Genomic DNA, 19,105 nt, shown 5'->3' with positions numbered 1-19,105 from the left:
TCTTATTAGACCTTTTATCACTTATGTATCACAAACCGAGTCATCATTTTCCCACCAAGAAAGTGTGTGTAGGGGGAGAAGGAGGGAAGGCGTGGTGCAGCGGAGAGAAGACGATTCATGCATTAATTCCTACCCATCTCCACTCAAAATCGAATTAAGCGAAGCTGTCATTGGGAGGAGGATACAGTAGGACTCCCAGTGATGCATCTGCCTGAACTCAAGGATGAACCAGAGGAGGAATGAGATCAGGATTGGGGATTAAGGGGAAGTGGAGGATGGCGTCAGCTCCCTTCCCACGGGAACTACAGGGCAAGGGAAATTGACAAGAGGATTCCTGCACCCAGAACGTTCCAGTCAACCTCCCATCTCCTTGCAGCTACAGCAGGAAAATGTGGGGACGCATTAGCAATAAGAGCAGCTGGTCACAAAACACATATTTCTAATAGTTTTTTTTCCCACCTATATATGTTTATTGGGATTTTATAATAACACGTTCCAGGAGAGACTTCATGACAAGTAGGACGTGGCAATCACAAACACACAAACAATACATCCTGGGAGACATTCCACTGTTGTAAAGTCACAGGCCCCAAATTCTTCACCAAAGGCAAGTGAGCACTGGAAAGAAGGGAGAAAGAGAGAAGAGATGGGGGAGAGGATGTGGGGGTGATTTCAGGTCTTCTGTGTATTGACACCTCCAATATTACAGGTGTAATACAGTAGAAATACAGGTTTCTGCTTCCCTGGGCTTCACAGTGGTTATTCCTTCAAGATGCCCAAATTGAACATATTAATTTGGTTAAAAGTCTTTTGTATGGTCAACTCTGTAAGTTCAGGGCGTTCTCCAGACAACTGTTAGTAACTTTGTTAGAAACTTATCAAACATAAGACCAAAAGGATGAAATAGAAATATCGATGTCTTGGCAAACACACTTGCATTAAGTTGAGATTTGTACAATTAATTCATAAAACCATGATGACTTTTTCCTTAAAAAATCTGCTGATTTTTTTTTTTCCTCCTTGGAGTTAAAATACACTAAGTAACTTCAAAATTAAATACCGTTTGTCTTGGTTTAACTGTAACATAGGAGGTCAGGGGAAGGTGTTATGTTCCTATTTAGAGATGTGGAAATTGATAATCATTTAGCATAACTAGATTTTCAGATTTTGCATTCTTCACAAATTGCACACATAGTGGCTGCTTTCTGTTTCTTATTCCTGGTTACTATTACTTCACATAACTTGCTCAAGTCCCAGCACAGTGTTTAATACTAGGCTACAGAGTCAGGTTGACCTGTGCTCAAATTCGGGGTCTATAACTTACTAACAGTGTAATTTTGGGCAAGTTACTTCAACTATGTAAAGCTCAGCTTCCTCATCTATGAAATGGAGCTAATAATAACTCACAGGATGTTTTGGTAAGATTTGAATAAGATAATATATGTAAAATATTTGACAGTATCTGGCTCAAAATAAACAATGAATGGCAATTTGGGGGATTTTTCAGGTTCAAAAAAATCACATTTCAAACCAGACTTAGAATTCTGGTATCCTAACCCACCAAGTTCACTATAAACCAAAAAAATACTGATTTATCATAGTGAACAATGTTGAAAAAACCACTTAATACAAATTTTTATTTATTATTTATTTATTTTTGGCTGTGTTGGGTCTTCGTTGCCGCACGGGGGCTTTCTCTGGTTGTGGTGAGCGGGGGCTACTCTCCCTTGCAGTGCACGGGCCTCTCATTGTGATGGCTTCTCCTGTTGCAGAGCATGGGCTCTAGCTGTGTGGGCTTCAGTAGTTGTGGCTCGCGGGCTCAGTAGTTGTGGCGCACGGGCTTAATTGCTCCGCGGCATGTGGGATCTTCCCGGACCACAGATCGAACCCGCGTCCCCTGCATTGACAGGTGGATTCTTAACCACTGCACCACCAGGGAGGCCCTACAAATTATTATTTATGCCATAGATTAAGAAGACAGTTCATAAACATAGGGGGCCTATGTATTTAAAATTTATAAGAGGGCCAAGACATTGAGGAAAGAAAAATCTTTTAACAAATAGTGCTGGGACAATAAGATATATATATGCCAAAGAAAAAAATCGGATCCCTTATTCACACTGCACAAAAATGAACTCAAAGTGATCCTAGATCTAAACCTAAGAGCTAAAGCTATAAAACTCTTACAAGAAAGCATAAATCTTCATAATCTTGCGTGAGGCAATGATTTCTTAGATATGACACCAGAAGCACAAACAACAACAAAGTGAAACAAACAACCAAAATAGATAAATTGGGCTAATCATAACTAAAAACTTTCATGCTGCAAATTATCACATCAAGAAAGTAAAAAGACAACTCATACTAGTGGAGAAAATATTTGCAAATCATATATATATATATATATATATATATATAGCTGATAAGGAACTTATGTCTAAACTACATGATGAACTCAACAGTAAAAAGACAACTCAATTAAAAAACAGGCAAAGATTTGGATAGACATTTCTCCAGAGAAGATAAACAAATGGCCAATAAGCATATGAACAAGTGCTCCAGACCATCAGTCATTAAGGAAATGCAAATCAAAACCACAATGAGATACTACTTCATATCCGTGATGAGATCTAACCAGAAAACAGACAATAACAAGTCCAGGTGAGGATATGTCATTACTGGAACACTTGTATATTGCTGGTGGGAATGTAAAATGGTGCAGCCAGTTTGGAAAATGGTTTGTCAGTTCCACAAATAGTTAAACATAGAGTTACCATACAACCCAGCAATTCCACTTCTAGGCATAAATCCAAGAGAAATGAAAACATGTTCACACAAAAACTTACACATGAATGCTCATAGCAGGATTATTTCTAACAGATACAAAGTGCCAACAAATGTCCATCAAATGATGGACACGTAAGTTGTGACATATCCATATAACAGAAGAGCATTCAGTGATTAAAAAAGAATGAAGTACTGACATATGCTGCAACATGGATGAACCTTGAAAATGGTGAAAGAATCAGTCACTAAAGCTCCCATATGGTATGATTCCATTTACAAGAGAAGTCCAGAAAGGGTAAATTTAAAAAGACAAACTTAGACCAGTGGTTACTAGCGCAAGGCGGGGGCGGGTGGAGGGAGAATAGGACTTACTGCTAATGAGTATGAGGTTTCTTTTAGGAGGGACAGCAATGTTTTAGAATTAAATTATGGTGATAATTGCACAATACTGTGAATATATTAAAAACCCTTAAATTTCACACTTTAAATGAGCGAATTGTATCGTGTAATGAATTGTATCTCAGTGAAGCTTACTTCAATAAAGTTGTTTGAAAAAGAAAAAAACAAAACAAAACAACTGTGCTTTTCCAGGGGTGAAGCAAGACGAATAAAAGAAAGAGAAAGGAGTTCCAATCATCCGGTAAGTCTGCCCAGTGGAGTCTGTGAACATCACCCCAAGACCATTTGCTTAACCAAAGTTCAGTGGAAAAACATCTAACATTTCTGTGACCTTCTTTTCTAAACTTCCTAAGTGAATTAAAGAGAGGCTGCCCGGGAAACTCCAAATGAAACCTAAAAATATTATCTCCTGGCTTTATAAACATCGGCAACGCTAACGAAGTGAGAAGCAGCAGACCCAGGGAATGGAACGTCGCACTCAGGTTGGGAAGCCCGAGGAGAGGAGAAACTCATCTCTGGAGGCAGGCAGATTAGGGCCAGGGAGGTGAAAATCAACAGAGGGGAACGCAGGAAAGACTGACAAGGAACCAGGATACATAAAGCAGAACAAGAGCGGCCACTATTCCAAACATCAGTAAAACAGCCCCTTTTCAAATTGAACTCTGTCCTGTTCCCCTGACCAAGTTTGCACAAACCTCAAGATGAATTCCCCCCACACCACCTTCCCTTTGGCTCAATTTGGAAAGAGGCCCCGGGGGAGCCTGGCTGTGCTGGTCTCTCCTTACCCGGAGTTTGCAGCAAAAATGCTGTCCTTATCATCCCCATTCCTCCCAGGCTCACCCGACTGCCCGGCGTAGCTGTGTCTCCCTTAGCTCCCCACCAAGGCTGTGCTGGTGCTCCTTGAAGACAAGTGTGCCGCCCTACTTTGTGGCCCAGTATCCCGTGCAGAACAAGAGCTCAATATGTATGTGCTGATTGACGAAGGACAGAATAAAAGGGCTCTAACCAAGGTCAACTTCGACCCTAACCCAGTCCAAAACTGAATTATTTCTGATCCAGTTGACTACCAAGCCACCAACCACCCACCACAAGCCGTGGTGAGTTTGGACAAGCAGGATACAGATAATGATCAACGCTCTGCTCCATGGCAAGTATTAGGCTCAGTATTGGGGACACGGGAATAAATGGTAAAGTCCCTCGACCTTAGAAGGAGAAGAGCCGGAACACAAAGGGCCTTCTGGGACAATATTGGAATTTTCTTTTGAAGGGTTTGGGGCGGGGGGTGTTTCATTGTTTTTTAATTTAGCGACTTAATTGATTTTAAAATCCTGGGTCCTTTTCACAATCATCCTGACAGATGAATTTAATAACCCTGGTCTCTTTACCCAACACACCTGAATTGAGTGCCTATGACAGTTCAGGCCCTCTGCCACGTCCTGTGAACGTGACAAGGACAAAGCCCTACCCTCAAGGTGCATGTAGACTAACAGGGAAGACAAAAATCAGCGACTGCAACACTGTGATGATCTCAACAATAAAAGGTTAGCTCACCGGTACTGGGACCTGAACCAAGGTATTGACAATAATAAGAGGGAAGATGGGATAAATTCAGGAGATATTTAGAAGATAAAGTTGACAGACTTGGTCATCTACTGTTTTTCTCTCCCGAGAGTTTCCCCCTCTTCTTCCAGCACGGGACCCCTCCCAGCCCCCCTCTACCAAAGCAAAGACATGAGCTAAAGAAAGAGAAGGAGGAAGGGAAGGAGGAGGAAGGGGGGGAGGGAGAGGAGAAAAGGGGAATTGACAAGATTATTTGATTGTCTAGAGTTCCCCAGGCTGGCTCTTCTACTGGATCTCTCAGTTCTATAACTCAATAAATCCCCTTCTGAAATTGGATAGTTAGTGAGTTTGGGACTGACATGTACACACTGCTATGTTTAAAATGGATAACCAACAAGGACCTACTGTATAGCACAGGGAACTCTGCTCAATATTATGTAACACCCTAATTGGGAAAGGAATTTGAAAAAGAATAGCTACATGTATATGTATAACTGAATCACTTTGCTGTACACCTGAAACTAACACAACGTTGTTAATCAACTCTACTCCAATATAAAATAAAAAGTTAAAAAATAAAATAAAATAAAGCCAGTTGAGCCAGGTTTCTGCCACTTGCAAACAAAAAGAGCCTTGACCAACACAAGGCTTAAGGCACAAAGCAGGGAGTGGATAGTAACTCCCCATTTTCCAGCCTGGTGATTGGCAGAGGACTTGACACTGGGGTAGACGGTAAAGACAGGCTTCCTACAGAGGCAGAGGAGAAAGAGATAAGCCCAGTGGTAACTGAGATACCTGTGTGATATCCAGGTGAACTGGTCACAGAGAAAATATCCACGGAAGAGACTTCAATGTGTTAACCATTAGTGATGGAACTGAACTGCCTCCCCCTCCCCTCCCAACTAGTCTTTAATTTACACATTTTCTTTAAAGAGATGTATTATTTTTATAGTGATTGTTACAACAAAATAAACAAAGCCTGGTATATACGCACATGGCAAAGTACAGGTACACAGCCAGGAAGAGGGAAAAGATCAGGTGTTTTAAAGCAACGGAAACAGCACAGATTCGCTCTTGCCTTTCCAGCAGATCTTTCACATCCATTAGAGCGAGGGGAAGAATGATTCATTCCCACCTGCCCACCCTGCCATAGACTTTGGGAAATTTGGGAAGCGGAGGGAGTAAGGGATCAAAATGGGAGAAATTCAGAATTACATTTGAAACGCTCTGTCCTCTTCTTTTCCTATCTGGCCTACTCTTAGCCATTTGATAGCATCCTGAAACATTCTCCTGAACTTCTCTCAAAAGGTTCAAAATTTTTGTCTTATGTGATAGAAGCAGAAGGATAATAAAAAATTACTTAAACTACTTCTGAAATATCCTGAAGGATATTTGAGGGGAGAGGCAATTTGCAAATTCCTTTAATAATAGATTTCAGAGCTAAATTTCACCGTGGCTAATCTAAATCCCTCTTCTTCCCATTTTTTTTCCCCTGTCTTTTTCTTGGATTTCAATGGATCTAAAGAATAGCTGGTAACTCCCCGATGATACTTTAAGAAGAGTTAAGGCTACGCTAGTATTTAATCTTAATCAATTTTACACTTAGTTCCAATTCACTGATTACCTGAAGCTCCGTGTCTGCGGAAGGCAATGAAAAATTTGAAGAGGAAAGTAATTCAAGCAAGGGAAGATGACTGGATACTCCGTGAAGCACTTAATGTTCTAGCAACAGCAAGGTCAAATATGTCCTAAGGGTGGAAACCGCCCTCAACGCTACAAGAAAGCGATTTTCTTTGTGTCTTTTACACCTTAAAGTTTTTAAATGCTCCTTGATATAAAAATAGGTAGAGAGCAAAACAAGGGTTCTTTCAATGCCATTAAAAACTTGTGAGATCAGGAAGGAATTTTGAAAGGGCAGATGGAAAAGTGATTAATTGTTACTAAAAAAATATATGGAATTTCCCGCCTCCATAGCCCAGTGAGTAGGTCTGGGAGATGCAGGCGGCCCTGGGGAAATGTGGATGAATGTACAGAGGCTGGAGGTCTGGTCCCTGAGCCCCTCACCCCTGCTTTTCCCAGCTCTGCTTAGACATTTCCATCGCATTCTTCTCCGAGGCTCTCCCTGCCATCTCCGGAGCAGCAGCCCTGCATCACATTGAGTTTAAAATAAAGAAATGCTTTTCCTAAAGAATTCGCACACAAATAATCTCATTACCCCAGTGCTTAGGTTTATACAGCAGACGTCTTCTGCCAGGGAAAAAAAAAAAAAAAAGCACTCCGCTCACTCACATGGAACAGCTGTGAGGAGAGAAATGGTATTTAATTCATTGTGAAATATTCAACAATGGCTCCACTACACTTTTGAAAGCCTTTTGATAGTAAAACCCACAGAGAACAGCCCATCCTGTGCGCTGAAAGGCAGCTTCCCCACAATTAGTCTCTCTATTCAGAGGTCCAAGGAGTCTGTGTAAACTTCAGCACGTGCTGCCTGCACTGTGGAGAGCTTCAAGGGTATAACCTTTCAGAAACTTCTCAGGGTTGAGTTGGGCTCAGCGACTCTGTCTGCTCACAGAGCTGGCTGATGGAGGAGGGGGCAAGGGGCAAAGGGAATGCCATGCTTCGGTGACAGACCCGAAGTGAATGCCAGCAAAGGAAACCATTCTCCACGGCAGCTCTGCAGATGACCTTGCTCCTTCATGCCCTTAAGGAACCAATGTGGAACCAAAAGAAACCAGAGAGAAGGTCCAAAAAGTAGACCACAGAGGCTCATTTCCTCTATTTCACCTCTGCAAGGTTTTTAAGCGTCTCTAGTTTGTGGGGAAATTAGGAAAGCGTATATTATCCTATAGGGTGGACATCAGCCACTAGGCAACGATGCAGACTTTAAAAAAAAAAAATGTTTGGGCAGTAAAGTTTGTACAATGCTTAAGAGCATGGGCTTTGAAGGAAGATCCCAGTTTGACTGACCCTCTCCTCACCTTCGAGAATTATAGTTAGACTTGTGGGGGAAGTAACTCTCTGAGCCTCATTCATCTCATCTGTAAAATGGGAATAATATCGCCCTCTTAGGAATATTGTAAGAGTCAAAGAGACCACACGTGTGTGATCCTTAGCCTAGAGAAAGTATTTCATGAATGGCAATTATTCTACCTCTCAAGTTGTTCTAGAAAAAGGCAGACCTTCTCCTGGACGTCCTACAATAAGATTATTTAAAATTGAAGAAGAATGGGATAGGAACTATTTTTACTCTACATTTTTAATTTCTTAATTGATTGGTAGATAAGCAACAAGGAAGAGAGATAAGCACAGATATCTAACTGAAAATTTTGAGGGATCTGAACCATGCTGAAAACAAAACAAAAAACTACCACTAAACGTCAACCAAACTTTGCACCATGGTAGGCTGGTTTTGTTGTTTAGGAACTTTAAACTCAAAGCACAAAGTACTGATGAAATGCCTGAATATTTTGGATGTGGTTGAAGGAAACACGACAACTTTTCTGTAATTTCCAATCTTTACTCAACAGACCAGGAACAGGCTACAGGCATTTCAGCCACTTTCATTGTAAAACCCAATATTCAGCCTATCAACGGGATGCAGGCTATAGGCCTGCTCGGTTAAGAATGTCCATCTTTACTGACCATAGGAGGAAATGCTGAGCCATCCCTGGGCAGCTCCAAATAGCTGACCAGTGTGGGGTAATGCCTCGTGCTCAATTTGAGACTCTGAAAATGGTCTCCACTTGTCTAAGTTTGTTTGTGGCAGAGGATGTAACAGCCAATGGTTCCAAGAGAAGGTAAAGAACAGAAATTAGAGCTAAGACTCCAAAGGACGGCCAGCATCAGAGGCAGTGGCTGGGGGAGTGAAGGAACTCTACGTGCCGCGGTGGCTTCTCCCCCCATTGTGGGAGGGGTGCTGGCTCTGGACTTCCATCCCCCTTCAGAGGCACCGTCCCTACCGCTCATTTTTCCCCACCGCATGAGACAGCGATGCTGGGAAAATCTCTCATTCAGTGGCTAGTCCGTGAGAAGCAGATCACAGTGTGATGCTCCTGTGCTGCTCTGAAGTGGCCCAAGGGCTCTGCCCCATCCCGCCTCTACCTCCCAGTGGAGACACCACAGGTCCCTACCCTTCATGGGCGTTTGGAGAGATCATTCTGAGGAGTGTGAGATAAAGGGAAATGTTGAAAAGGAAACAGGAGAGAAGTGGCCTCACTTCAGACAAGGCGTCCGTGCCCAATGCCTCCGAGACAATGGGATGGAAACAGTTTCCAGATTTAAAGACAATCTCTTGGGACCGACCAGAGTGGTGAGAAGGGATTGAGAGGAAGGAAGCTTTACAAGTGAATTCAACCCAGTTCAACAAAATATGCTTGGCGTACTCGCTAAGTACAACATGCTAAGTGCTACCAGGGGGTACAAAGGTACCCTAACCTCCTGGGGACCTCAGATCACTTGAGAATCAGAGGAAAGCTGCAGACCCTTAGAAACATCCTTGCACACAGTTTCAGAGGGAATCCCACATTTCTGAAACTCATCTGCATCAAGCACCCCTGCTCTCTATGAGAATCTGCAGGTCTGAGACTCAGCAGAAAGTTGTCAGGGTTGATAAAAAACATGTCTGAAGCAGGTAAGAAATCAAGTGACAACTGCAAAGGGAACTAGAACCCTGGGTCTGTGGATATTGAAATCACTGGGGTCTGTTTCTTAAGGTCCACTTCAGCAAGTCTGAGGAGGTATGGAAAAGACTGGTAAAAACAACTTCAGGAACTGGTAGCTTTGTTTTTTGCTTTTTTTAAAGATTTTTTTGATGTGGACCATTTTTAAAGTTTTTATTGAATTTGTTACAATATTGCTTCTGTTTAATGTTTTTGGTTTTTTGGCCTGGAGGCATGTGGGATCTTAGCTCCCCAACCAGGAATCGAACGTGCACCCCCTGCATTGGAAGGCGAAGTCTTAACCACTGGGCCACCAGGGAAGCCCCCTGTTTCTTTGTTTTTTTTAATGCCCCCTGCAAGGATGAACAGAGGTTCCGAAGGTCTGTTTTCTTAAATAGCAAGAAAGTCCAAAAGAGTCAAATGTTTCTGTGGAGGTGCTGAGTGAATCTAACCGGGCTGTGCAGGAACCCAGTGGAGGAAGGGTCCCCATTCCACATCCTCACAGTGAAGGGAGGTGGGGGGCTGGGGAACGGTCAGCTGACTATACCATGGTATGGGGGCAGGGTCAGAACCGAAGCTGACGGGCCTCTCACACTGGCAGCCTCAGAGAGAGCCAAAGGTTGCCCTATACATCGGTGGGAAGGTAATTTCTCGCAGAGTGCAATTAGGTCCCATGTTTGACTTATGACCTCTGACCCATGCGATATTTACGATCTCCAGACAGGCAGCAAGGAGGCGAGTGAGTGAAGATGGAAGCTGAAGGCACTGAATAGAGGACGGAAGGAAGAAGGAAGGAAAGGGGGGCGGGCGGAGGGAGGAACCTGATCAGTTGAAAGTAATCTATGAAATCATGAATTGAGAGCCATGCTTTGGTGCTTGCCGTTTCCACGTTCAGTACGGTTTCCTGTCCCTCACCGTAATTCTGTGAGGCAGGCACTATTGTATCACACATGAGGACGCTGAGACCCAGAAGGGGTCAGTGATGGGGCCAGGCTCGCTGAGCTGGGAGGTGGCCGGGCGAAAACCTCGGTCCAGACGAGTCTCAGCAACGCCCGAGCTCGTTTCCCAGCAGGATCCGTGCGCACGTGCGCGCCGGACAGAGCGTTGTCTCCCTGAGCCGCCTCATGGATCTCCGGAACCCATCTGGAGCTCCCTCCAGCCTCTTGCAAAACTGAATCTACGCCCAGAATCTCTTCTATTCCAACCGTCTGTTTCTCAAGCTCGGCTCGGGGCAGATGCGCTACCCACGACGGAATGGAAAGGCTGTGCGCTCCTCGCGGCTCTCCTCCCCGCCCGGACCGGGATCTTGCAGCCCGTCCTCCCGGACGCCCTGCCTCCCTCCGGGCGGGCCCTGCCTGCGCCCGCCTCGCTGGCAGCGCCGGGGTTAAACCGCCGGCCTGCGGAGCAATGATTTCTGTTTTATTTCAGCAGGGGAAGTGTGTGCCGGCCTGATTAGCCCGATGGTTTCCTCTTTTCCCATAACCTCCAGACCCCCACGGCCCAAGTGTTTACTCTCTGAAATAAAAAATCTGCTGGTGTTTTTCTTTTTGTGTGCTCGTGTATTTTGGGAGGATTGCAGAGGAGGAAGGCGGGGAGGGGGTGAGGCGCGCGGAGGCGGGAGGGGGGGAGGGGCGCCTCCCCTCCTCCCTCCTCCACCGCGCCTCTCCCAGCTGCAGGCTGGGGCTGAGACCCCTGGCCGCAGCGCAGGAAAGAAACTTATTAATGAGGGAGCTGGGTCTCCTGCTTCAGCAGCTATAAACACAGCGAACATCTGGAGAGAGGAAGAGTCGGCGGCCAGACGCTGAGAACAACAGGCTGCCTCTGCGCATCCCTCCCCCCGCCGGACTGCAGCCCCCGCTCCCTCACCCACCCAGCGCTTCATTCACCGAGGGCGGCAGAGGGAGGACTGACGCCAGGCGGCTTCCACCAGGGTCCCCAGCCCCCGCTACCCCCGCCGAGTTCCTAAGAGGGGTCAGACCGCTTGAATCGAATAAGAACTCCGTGCCCCGGGGACCTTTTCCCAACTCGAACCAAATATTTGTGGTTTGAAAAAGTTAAGAGAACTTTTTTCTCCCCAGCCCCCTGGGACTTCCAGTGCAATGCTGTTACTTCCTAGGATTTTTGAGAAGCGGCACTGGAGGACTGCCAACTGAGAGCTCGCATCCTCTTCGTAACTCACTAACCGCGGCCCCGGTTTCTCCCACTAGGTTACCTTCCCTCCCGCGGAGCTACAGAGGTGATTTACATTTGTGAAGGTCTTTACAACCCTTCCTACTCTGTGCTGCTGGAATCACTGCAGAGAGACACAGGTCTCTAACCCGCAGCTTCTCTTTCTGGTCCTCACCCGGCTCCCTTCTCCTTTCACTGGTAAAATGGGACACAAGGGAAGGTAAAGTTGGCAGGTGTCAGATTAGTCTGGGGCAGGGTGAGCGTGGGCAAGACTCCTGAGATAAGGATGGGATACCAGGTTTCTTGGGTCACTTAAATTCACACTCAGATCATGGTGAAAGGAAAAGGTAGCATCTACTGATAACCTTCTATAAGGCCCTTTGAGGTATAGCACCCCATTTAATAGCACAAGAACTCCTTGAAATAAGTGTAAGGATCCCACCTGTTAAAGGTGAGGGGACAAGATCCCAGGTGAGTTCTTGCTCTTTCCACCACGCCCCCTAACCCTTTGCTAGGACCCAGTACCTTTCAGCTTATACTCAAAAACTTATACTGGGGCTTCCCTGGTGGCACAGTGGTTGAGAGTCCGCCTGCCAATGCAGGGGACACGGGTTCGATCCCTGGACCGGGAAGATCCCACATGCCGCGGAGCGACTAAGCCTGTGCGCCACAACTACTGTGCCTGTGCTCCAGAGCCCGCGAGCCACAACTGCTGAGCCCACGTGCCGCAACTACTGAAGCCCGCTTGCCTAGAGCCCGTACTCTGCGACAAGAGTAGCCCCCACTCGTTGCAACTAGAGAGAGCCCGCGTGCAGCAATGAAGACGCAATGCAGCCAAAAATAAATAAATAAAATGAATTAATTAATTTTAAAAAAACTTATACTGAAAGTGATTGTAATCTGAATATGAAATAGTGGAGGCTGGAAAGCTACCGAGGTGGTGGCGGAGGGGTGGAATAGGATGGATGCGACAGTTTAACATTGGCAAATAGGAGCAAATTCAATCCACAGCCAGAGAAACATCCTTCACTTATGGAGAAGAGGTTCAGGCATTTGTAGAAACCTCATGATCAGAAGAACAAAATGATAGAGCAAGGGCGTAGGCTAGTTTTTGTACACGGATGCTCTTCGTAATGCACTACTAGGGCGAGGCAGATCCGCGGCTCTTCCTCCAGCCTCTCTTCCTTGCAGTCTTTGGTCCTCTCGGAGGTGGGATGCAGGTCAGGAGAGGGTTTCCTGCATTAAGCTTCCATCAGCGCTGTCCCCTGGAGGCTGCTTGTCAGGGCATCTCGGCCCCAACGGGATCTTCCCGTGAAAGGCTGAAACCTAAGACAGGGCTACAGTTTCCCCCTTCTAAACACAACTACCAAGTCCGATTCTGAGAAGGTCGAAATTTTCCCCGAGAGGAACGGTCACCATTACGACATCCCAGACAAAGGCACGTGCGCACACACACACACAGAATCAGAACTGTTTTGAAGAACAGAGAACCTGGAACAGATCCTTTAGAAAAGGAAAACATACCCCAAATGAGGAAAGAACAGATATGTGCAGCAGACAGATTTTGAAAAACCGTTTTTTTTTAAACCACAGGGCCGTCTAAGATGGCCAGCAGAAAGAACAAGGCTGCTAGGAGAATAAACATTTCAGAGCAAGGTGAATCTCCATTTAACAAGCCTCTCTGGCATTCCCTCAATGTTCTCCACACTTAAAAGCCAAATTAGAGGCATCTGTTTTTCCTGCTGAAACTTCCCACCTGGTTGTCGATAGCCCTTTCCAAACACTGGCCCAGGTTTGATCTCTCCCAGCCGCCTGGCCGTCTGGCCTGGGAGAGACCATGAACTCGGACTCTAAATACACCTCCCACTTGAACTTCCAAAGTTTACTTGGGAAAGACACTCTTTTGTTCTACAACTTTGCTAGTAAATTTCTTTTAGAAATTTTAAATACTGTAGTGAGAGCCAAAGTCACCCCAAACTTTATCTCATAAATAAGTGTGATATTTCATCTAGGAACCATTTCTCCTCATCACGTAAATGTAGCCTCACATACACATCTGAATAAAAGTTGCTGAGAGACAAGGCATGAATCTTCCCCTATCTCTCTCTATCTTCTCAGTTTCCAGTGCCTGGTACCGGCCACCCAAAGTGTTCATCCCATCAAGGGGTCACTTTCTGATTCAATGATACCCAGACATTTTTGGACTCTCAGGCACTTTGGGACAATGAGTTACAGTGGCAAACATTCATATCGCGCTTGCTTAGTGACGGCACTGCTTTACGATTGACATACATTAACTTAGTGGTTCTCAACGCATGGTCTTCAGACCAGCAGCAGCCATAGCACCATCTGAGAACTTTGTGAGAAATGCAAATTTTGAGCCTTACCCTAGACTCAGTGAATCAGAAACCGTGGGGATAGAACCCCACAACCTGAATTTTAACAAGCCCTCCGGTGACTCTGACACACTTGGAAACACTGGTTTAGAGGAGGAGACTGAAGTACAGGGATAAAGTAAGTTGTCTAAGGTAACACGGTTAGGAAGGGCTGATGGGCAAGCCCCATCGATCTGGGTCCAGAGGCTGGAGTCTTCACCTTAGACTGTGTATACTTCCTCTCTCACAAAGAATGAGAAGTATGAATGTGGGTAGATGAGATTTTTACTGTGACCCATGACAAAAACATTCCAAACTGCATGATACAAGAAGAAAAAAAGTATTGTCTTGCTTCTCAAATCAAGGACCACAGTAACGAGACCATAGGTTCAGTCCCACGAGGGTGAGTTGGGTTTACTGTGTTCTGAAGCGGCAGACTGCTTTCCAATTCTAAGCAACTATTTTGCAAAAGTGAACTTTGGTCAGAGAGCCCCTCTGTAAGTTTAGCTGTTTCAAGACAGATCCATCCCTGAAATGAAAACTACTTTGATAGTCTATCACTCTGAAAGTGTGTCATAGTTTCTGATACACACTATTGTCTTTCACGGTCATCCTAGCTATGAGGTTCAAGTCAAATATGGACAGCTATCAGTGGATGGGCTGGACTGCGGTCGTGCGGCCGGGTGTTCAGTTGGGTCTCTGATGTCGCTCCTCTGCTTCCCTGTGGAAAGCAGGCATCGCATGACTCCAGCTGGGTCTGGGCACCACTCTGAGCTCACTGCCTCTGTCTGAAAATAGTTTGCCATCTACTCCATCCCTTCCATGGGGCCGTGGATAAGAACTAGTCATGACAGCTAATGGTAGTGAAATTCAGGTGACCTCTGGAGACGAGGAACAAGAGACTGACGTTTTAATACAATGCTTCTTGCTATGATGCTTGAGAGAAAGGGCTGAGGCTGGGGGACAAAACAGAGGAAGAGAACAGAGGGGAGGCAGGGCCAGTGGACTCCACTCTAGTCGGACTATACACAGCAACAGACATTTCAGCCGTGTCTCATGTAAGGGGCTCCATTGATTCACGAGTCTCCCCGGCAGAGGGATGAGGAGAGGCTTAGAACAGAAAGAGCCCATTCATTCATGCAGAACCCCACTCTCCGTCCCCATTGGCTCTCGCTAATGGCTCCAGGCTGATCCGGAGGAGGGGGAAGAGGCGAGCCGGAGGAGGTAGAAATGAAAGAAAATGATGACTACAAGATTGTCATGAAGAAATGTACAGCTGCACGGGCAATTGCATGCAAATGTGGCTTCCTTTTTTAGCTGGAGAGTTAATGTCCTGAGATTCATCTCTTTTTCTCTTTCATGTTATCCTCCCCTCCCCTTCTTTCCCCTTCCCATTCATCTTTCAGTCTATCTTCCTTGTATCCTCCATCTCTCTACTAATGCCCACTTTTTCTTTTCTGTCCATTTCCACACACCGTTTCTTGTTTCCTCAGAACCAGCTATTCTAGCCAACCGATTATCGACTAGTCTTGATTACTGAGTATTCTGTCCCACTCGCCTGGTAACCTCTCCCCCACTCACGTTCTCTCTCAGCTTGATTCTCTCCCCCCCTCCCTCTATCCACTCCTCTCCCCCCTCTCAGCCTCAGTCCCTTCAGAACAGGAACAACATTCAGAGGAAGGACCGTAATCCTCGATGGCCCCTCCTGCCGGGCATTCCAGGCACTGACAGACGTGTAGTCCTTACAAAAGAAGTGCCTTCAGCCCTTCTGAGAGCACAAACGTGAGATGGAAGCAGGGCTAGGGGTGGCCAGGAGGACAGGAAGGAAACTGAAGTTATAAATAGGATAAAAGAAGATGACAAAACTGGAGAGTATTTTTTTCTCTCTTTTCTTCTTACTCAACACATCTCCAAGGAAATGCGCTGCAGCTGGAGAAATCATCGATTGGTCTATGTCTTCATCTTCCTTCTCTGTAACCCCAAGATCTCCTTCCAAAGGACACCCATCACTGAGGAGGGCTGGACCACAGCCCAGAAATAATCATCGCAACCCCTTAGTCTTGGACAGCTCAAAAGGCAAAGGAGGGGCTGGGAAAGCTAAAAGTTCTTGCGAGATCTTTCCATCAGAAGAAGCCTAGGACAGAGAGAGCTACAGACATCACGTGTGCCACCAAAGCACCATTCCCACATGGAAGCTTGCTAGCATTTCTAAGCTGCAGTTGGTGACAACCCAGGTCATTTTAGGACTGGTTATTATGTGCCCTCGTCTTCCCATCCTACCCAAGAACCATCAGTCTGGGTGACCCCGGCTTCCTCCTTCTTGAACAAGTAAACTGTGGAAAGTAGACTCTATTACACGACTATCAGTCCTTGCATTTTAAGGCAGCTTCCTCCTGAGGTGCTTAAAATTCTTTACAGACACTGTGTCTCATTGGCCCTGAAATAAAAACTATTTTACCTTTGAGAACTTTGACAAGGAGGAGAATCAAAAATCATCTTCACTTGGGAATTTATGTATCAATACTTCTTAGCTAAAACAAGAGATGAGCCAAGACTTTTTGTTATGAATATGAGACATTCTGATCCTGAGGCTATGGGTGAGTGTGGAGATGACCTCAGCTACTCCTAGCATGTATTAATAAGATGTAGTGAGCTGTAAATTGGTAGCTACAGAAACACCATCCAGAGCTGAAAGCGTTAAGGCAAGGGAGCTTTAATCTCTGTTGCACTGGGAGATATAAGACTTCAAAGCCTAGTGGCATGAGCTCAATACCAAAAAAACAAACAACCCAATCCAAAAATGGGCAAAAGACCTAAACAGACACTTCTCCAAAGAAGATACACAGATTGCCAACAGACACATGAAAGGATGCTCAGCATCACTAATCATTAGAGAAATGCAAACCAAAACTACAATGAGGTATCACCTCACACCAGTCAGAATGGTCATCATCAAAAAGTCTACAAACAGCAAATGCTGGAGAGGGTGTGGAGAAAAGGGAACCCTCTTGCACTGCTGGTGGGAGTGTAAATTGATACAGCCACTATGGAGAACAGTATGGAGGTTCCTTAAAAGACTAAAAATAGAACTACCATATGACCCAGCAATCCCACTACTGGGCATATACCCTGAGAAAACCATAATTCAAAAAGAGTCATGGACCACAATGTTCATTGCAGCTCTATTTACAATAGCCAGGACATGGAAGCAACCTAAGTGTCCATCATCGGATGAATGGATAAAGAAGATGTGGCACATATGTACAATGGAATATTACTCAGCCATAAAAAGAAAAGAAATTGAGTTATTTGTAGTGAGGTGGCTGGACCTAGAGCCTGCCATACAGAGTGAAGTAAGTCAGAAAGAGAAAAACAAATACCGTATGGTAACACATATATATGGAATCTAAAAAAAAAAAATGGTTCTGAAGAACCTAGGGGCAGGACAGGAATAAAGACTCAGACGTAGAGGATGGACTTGAGGACATGGGGAGGGGGAAGGGTAAGCTGGGATGAAGTGAAAGAGTGGCATGGACTTACATATACTACCAAATATAAAATGGATAGCTAGTGGGAAGCAGCTGCATAGCACAGGGAGATCAGCTCTGTGCTTTGTGACCACCTAGAGGGGTGGGATAGGGAGGGTGGGAGGGAGACGCAAGAGGGAGGAGATATGGACATATATGTGTATGTATAGCTGATTCACTTTGTTATAAAGCAGAAACTAACACACCATTGTAAAGCAATTACTCTCCAATAAAGATGTCAAAAAATAAATAAAAGAAGAGAAGATAATTATTGATTAAAAAAAGAAAGCCTAGTGGCATGAACAGGATTCATGCTTATACAAACAAAATCTATATTTTGTTTAGAATTTTAAAGGATCAGCTTTTTCATCTGTTAAAATTTTAAGTCCTTAAGTCTAACCTGTGAGCAGCTACAATATCCTCTCTGCCGCCTCATGAAATGGGTAGATAGCCGAGACCATTGTATTTATGCCTGGGGGAAATGAGATGCCAGGCAGGAAGTGGCAGCATAAATGTTATCTTGTCTGAGATCCAAGGTAGTACCAAAGAATACCTCCAAGATCAAGGGCTATTGAGTCAAGACAATATGGAACACAGGAGTCGATTTCATTCTGCCCCGGAGAAGCGGACTCCCATCCTTCTCAACCTCCACCAAGCGCTACAGCATCTCACTGTGTGTCTGTCTATTTTCAGTGAAATATACAGTATGGACAACAAAGCAAACATTTTCTTTATTTCTCCACTATTATAAAAGAAGTTTACCATATAGTTTTATAGGGTAGAGAGATACTGAACAAACAAAATTGCATTTAAGTTAGTTTCCAGTGGCTTTTCCCCTATGTACTTCATCAGAATTACATGTTTTCAATCTGTAAGAGTTATGAAATTTCTTGTGCTAAGAATTCATCCTGGGAGAAAACACTGGCTTTTTGGTACTTGGATATATTATCATACCCTGATCTCATGAAACATTGAACTTAATGTCAGAATCAATCATTTCAGAAGCCCTAAATTTATGATTTACATTTTGTATTAAAAATAAACCAAAAAAAGAAAAAAAGCTGGCAGGTAAGCAAGGGCTAATGGAATTTGTGAGAAACACAGTGACTCTGGCAAAAAAGAATGGAGTAAGGACTTTGAACTTCTCCAGTCCTTGGGAGAGTGGCTTCTGTTCACCAGAGGGCAGCACCATGACCAGCAGGTTAGGAGTGAAGGGAATTTCGAGAGGAGCTTCTGTGAGGAAGAGTTGAAGAGAGAGAAGGGGGACGAGGGAAAAGAAGACAGATGCAGGCGGGCCTGGGCAGAGCGGGAGAGGATGACGGAAAGAGAAGACGAATGGAAGAAAGTACGTCCTGTAAGAAGGCTGACTAGTTCACACACCCTCTGTCTATCTGTCACACTTCATGACTGCAAACCTTCTAGGTCCTTTGTCAACAGCCAGGCTGAAGTGGATAAGGCTCGGGACAGGCACAGTGGAGAGAACTATCTACAAAATGAAGACCTAAAGCAACCTCGCGTGGGCCCGTTCCTAGAGTTTAGTCTTCCTGTCACTGGAGAATAAAGTCACTCAACGTGACTGAAAAGTCCTGGGACTTTCCATAGAATAATAGCATCTGGTACCCACGTGAGC

This window comes from Monodon monoceros, unplaced genomic scaffold (assembly GCF_005190385.1).
Source record: "Monodon monoceros isolate NGI ecotype Baffin Bay Population unplaced genomic scaffold, NGI_Narwhal_1 Super_Scaffold_7, whole genome shotgun sequence".
Taxonomy (NCBI): Eukaryota; Metazoa; Chordata; class Mammalia; order Artiodactyla; family Monodontidae; genus Monodon; species Monodon monoceros.
This window is presented reverse-complemented; position numbering follows the sequence as displayed.